Genomic DNA, 5,522 nt, shown 5'->3' with positions numbered 1-5,522 from the left:
GATGAAAGTGGGTCAGAATCTATTGAAAAACAATTTACATTGCAGAATCTTCCAGTTGTTTAATCGAAGAATTTGGTGATTGTTCAAATCAACCCTGGATGGGGATGGTTAAGAAAGTTGAGGTCTCAAATTCTATGAACTCCGGGATGGGGCATCCTCATTTCGACTGCGTTTTTGGGGATATTCTTAACGAATATGCAGAGCCTTGTAATTTCTTAAATAATAATTACTGTAATGTTTTTTAACTGCTATTATACTTTAATACTTGCTCCACGTGAATTGTTAAATTTTAAGTATTTTTTTTTTTTAAATGCTGATTCAGAAACTTGTGGCAATTAAAAGAAATATTTTAAATTTTTATATGCAAAATGATGCGAAAGCTTGGGTTCCAATCTGGATCCAGGGAAGTGTCTTTGAAATATACACGCTCTTTACTGTGATTAGATGTGTACAATGTTTGCGTTATTGGTGTGAATATGTAACGGTGGGTAACATGACATTGTCTAAAAATATATGAAGTATTTTGCCACTTTATCTTTACCATGGTGTAAAACATACTTTATCTTTACCATTGTCTAAATATATTAGACATCTTTACCACTATGTGAAACTTAGTTAAATATATCATTATCACTGTGTAAAATATATCATTTCATGGGAGAGGTTTTAATTTACCAAAACTCTAGAGAAAGAGTGATTTGGGAAAAAATAAAATTATTGATAAAAAATCTATATTTTCAATTTTTTCTTTTTGATATATTTAAAATTAGTATGAATATGGATTATTTTTTAATATTATTATTTAAATTTATATATAAATTTTACATTTTTAAAATGGACAAACCCGAAAATGCCTTATATTTTTTGCTATTTTTTTCACATAATATGGTAGACATTGAATTGTGCAATTTTTTCATAACTATTGGGAGTCATTGAATCCTCCGTTAATAACTTCAATCTAATTCCCAAAGAAAAAAATCCTAATGACATGTCCTCTCATGGAGCCCATGAGAGTCAACCCCATATATGGGGTCTGAGGGAGCCAATGAGTGTCAACCTCATATGTGGATGGAACCAATTCGAGTCAACCTCATGTGGATGGAGCCAATGAGAATCAACCCCGTATGTGGGCTCTCATGGAACCAATGAGAGTGAACCCCATAACCTCATGTGGATGGAGCCAATGAGAATCAACCCTATATGTGGGCTCTCATAGAACCAATGAGAGTGAACCCCATATGTGGGCTCGATGCAACTCTTTTCACATCTAATTAACATTTTTATCATATATGCTTTGCTCTATAGAGGTTCATACTACAGAGTTAGGTTTGCCATTCTATTCTTATCTATCTCAAATTTCTATAATATAATGAAACATCAAAAGTTTGGAGACTCAAAAATGGTGATTGATGGTATAAATAGGAGGACAGAGGTTGCTTCCTCAAACTTAGTTCCCATCATAAATAAAATATAAAAAAATGTAATTAGAAGGATGGAACATAAGAGGCTAATTGTATTTACGGAGAAATAAATAGCATCACTAGTTTGTCAAAGGAGGCATTAATAGTTTAGAGAGGTACATGGGAGATCATATAGTATAAAGATGATCATGGTAATTTAGTTTAAGGATTTGAACTAATTATTTGTTTAAGCATTTTTGTTTTTTTTAACAAAACTATTTAAAATTTTACTAAATTTTCTCATATGTATTGGATAAACCCTGTGTCTCCACACAATCTATATTTTTGATAAAACACACACATATATTATATATAATAAAAAAATAATTCACATTTTTATATATAGAAATATTCTTATTTTTAATTTTATTAAAATATTGAGAATACTTGACATTCTCTCTCCACTTTTAGTATATCCAAAATTAATAGAATTTATAATGTTTAGTACAAATATTATTTATATTTATATAAATTTCACATTTCTATGTATTGTAATAATTTTATTAAAAGATTGATAATACTTGGTAATTTTCTTTGACATATTGTATTATTATTATTATTATTATTTTTAATGTGATATATATAATATTCATTATATAAATAAGTAAATAAATTAATAAAAAATATTGTAAATATTAAATTTTACATATTAATTAAATTCAAGTATAATTATTTTTATTTTATAAAAGTAAATAAATAAATAGAGTGTATTATAATAACTCATTATTAACAGACATTATATATATATATATATTATATATATATATATTATATATATATATATATATATATATATAACATTAAAATATTCTGGTTTGAAGGTAAGAACTTGTACATCTTGAACCAAAATTTCTTTTGCAAATACCCAAAAACTCCAAGAAGGATGGACATAGTTGGTGTCTACATACAAAGTTTTTGAATTGACTTTCTTCATACAAAACTTATAAAACACCTAAAAGCACTATATATTTGCATCACATGACAAATACAACTAAGTGATAAGTGTCCCACTGCATTTCCTCCAAAACTAGATTGGCTTGATTTTTGTTTGCTTCGGTGAGGATGGGAGGGATAACCTACGATATCCCCAAGGGAAATATCTTCTTAAAATGTTAGTTCACATGTCATTGCGGTAGCGAATCCTTGGACGCACAATTGTGAGCCTCATCAATATTTTCCTCCATTGTTAGTATTAATGTCAATCCAATGCTCTATATAATCTGTTGAGCCAATTCTATTTGATTTGAGACCCTTGACTCTACCATTAGTGTCGCATTGAACCAAAAAAACTAATAGATCAATGTAATATGAAACCATTATGGAAATGTTTTTGTTTGGATAAAAATACTTTGAAGGCAAGGAAGCCACGCATGTATTTTGCTTCCTGGATGGAGTAACGTAGGATTCATAAATTCTAACTGATTTATTAACCTCTAAAACTCTCCTTGACTTTTCCTCTCGCTGATGAGACATGATGAACACCATCCAAGTGGCCACACGGACTCGTCCTTCCATGTAAAGTTGTGGCCTCACAACACAAAGGGAGTTATATTGATTAATATAATTTCAAAATAATCCCTAAAAGGAAGAAACGATGAGACTCATCACATTATTGTACAATTAATTCCAATTAATAATTGAAGAAATATGGTTCTTATTATATTCCTCATGGAATTGATTTCTTAATCATGTCCCATTCATCAACCTTAAAAAAACATTGTTCTAATAATACTCCTTGATTGTCTAGCGAAGATTCCACTGCGTTGAGGTTTCCCTTGACATGGATGAGTTCAATCAAGTCGTCAAATTTAACCAATAGAATCTTGACTCGATGTAGAATATGGGCTAAGATCTACTTAGAATTCCCTTTTAATTTACTCACATGTTGAATAAGAATCATTGAATCCACAAAAACAATTAGGTAATGAATTCCCTTGGAGATATCCAAATCCAAACCTTGCCACAAAGCTAAATATTCGGCGTGATTATTTTAAGAAACCCCTAGGCCCCAAACATATTGAATATTCATTTCTTCGTCGGGGAAAAAGATAATATAACTCATAAATTTTTAGGAATGTATTTTGCAGTATTTATTTTAATGGGATGATGGACTATGTCATGGACCTAAGCATGGCTTATTTTACACCTCGAGATGGATTCTTGATCTACTTGAGATTGTGATAGGATGTTGAGAAACAACCAACACTGACCTGAGGAGGTTCATTCTCATGGGTTGAGCACTACAGTTGGATTAACTACCCAACTAGTTCGATGACATGAGGGCATGTAGTGCACCAAGTTTGTGTCAGATAGACGTCTTGGTTATCACTGAGATGTTGTGTCAGATAGACATCTTGGTTAAGACTGAGATGTTGTGTCAGACATGATATATGTCGCAGCGATGGCATGTAGTCGAGTTGGAGGGACCAACCTTCCACGATGGGGTAACATGTGGAGATTGTGATGAATGTGGATTAATGATCATATATTGAGGAGACTTCCTATTCATGGAGGCGTGAGCCTTGATGTTTTATGCGATGACAAAGAAGAGGTAGGCTGTTGACACCTAATCCGAAACGGATGGGTGAACTGGACAGTCATCAGGAAGATGAACTGATCCATTGTATTTATGTATATAAATGAGTTAGCTAATGAATAATATATCAGTTTTCCCTCCCGCTCATTCTGGAGTTACCCTGGCCTGACATGGTATCAGAGCACAGGTCCCAGGTTGTAAATATAGTTGTAACTCCTGCCTCTATCGCTCCTCTGTCCTGAGCACTCCTCTTTCTGTCCCATATTCTGCCTCTGCCAGCGCTAACGCTTGTCTCTGACCTGCATAAGGACTGACAACGCTACGCACTTATTATTGACGTTACTGCAAAGTGCGTTGGAAAAGGAGATGCCTTCGGCAGTGTGAACTTTTGCAAGGAATTGCTCCAGAAGCATCGGCTATTTGTTTGAGGTTTATTGCATCGTCATTTAGCTTGATCTTAACAGTTGATTACCTTGGTTACCGAGTTTTTCTTTTGCCATTCATCGGAGGGTTTGGGTATCTGTCGCTTCCAACTGGGAATCAGAGATCCATTCTTTGCCCCTCCTCCTACTGATAATCCATGAGTGTGCGTTGAACTGTGACATATGCTGATCATAATATCTGGTGATATAAACACTTAGAAATTGCCGCTCTAGTTGAATTGAATATGCTTTTCTGAACCCGTAAGGAAGTTCCTACTTATTTAGAGTATTTGTCGTTCTAGTAGAATTGAACCTAGTTCCATGAGAACGTTGTATTCGCTCATTGAGAAGGTCATCTTAGAGTAGTAATGGAGTTACAACTGTACAATGCATGAAAATTCTCTGTTGGTTACAACTTTCAGATCTCATGTTGTTATGACTATAATATTGCGATTCCTGAATGGTTTTCATACTTTTCCCTTCCGATGAATCTGAGTCCCGAGCTTTTCAAAAATTTGATTTTCCCGAGTCTCAGGTTGAGAACGCTTTTGTGTGTTTGTGCTTTGGGGATTGAACAAGATTCGAACCAGCGTCTCCGATTGAGCGTGCGTGACACGCATTTTTTCTACTGCTGTGACTCGATCTCCTCCTTGGAAGGATCACAGATTCTCAAACCCTTCGCTAAGAAAAAGGGTGATCCGGTTGGATGTATAACAATAATTAGATCCCGATTTATGTATGGTATGGTAGCTGGTTTGAGCAGTTTGATTCAGTATTGCGCAGTTTTTTTATGCATGAAGATAACCATATGACTTTAACCTGATTCATCTCAACGTGGAGATGTATTCTTTCTCACTATGAGTCCCGGAAGTTTGAGAATGACAAGAGAGATGATTTTAATGGCAGTATAATGTTGTGCTGTCGATATGTATTTATGATGGCAGTTTTGAGTATTGTGTTGTAAGCAGTTTTCAAAGGTTTTATATAAGCAGTTTTCAAAAGCATTCAAAGTCATATCAGTCAGAGCATTTTATATATCAAAGCATTTGTGGAGGTGATATAGTGATATTGCACAGTTTTTTTATTTTTGGTAATGTTGTATTG

Source organism: Pinus tabuliformis, chromosome X (genome assembly GCF_031772625.1).
Source record: "Pinus tabuliformis cultivar Carrire ecotype Pingquan chromosome X, CPIR1, whole genome shotgun sequence".
NCBI classification, from domain to species: domain Eukaryota; kingdom Viridiplantae; phylum Streptophyta; class Pinopsida; order Pinales; family Pinaceae; genus Pinus; species Pinus tabuliformis.
Note: the sequence above shows the minus strand (reverse complement) of the source record.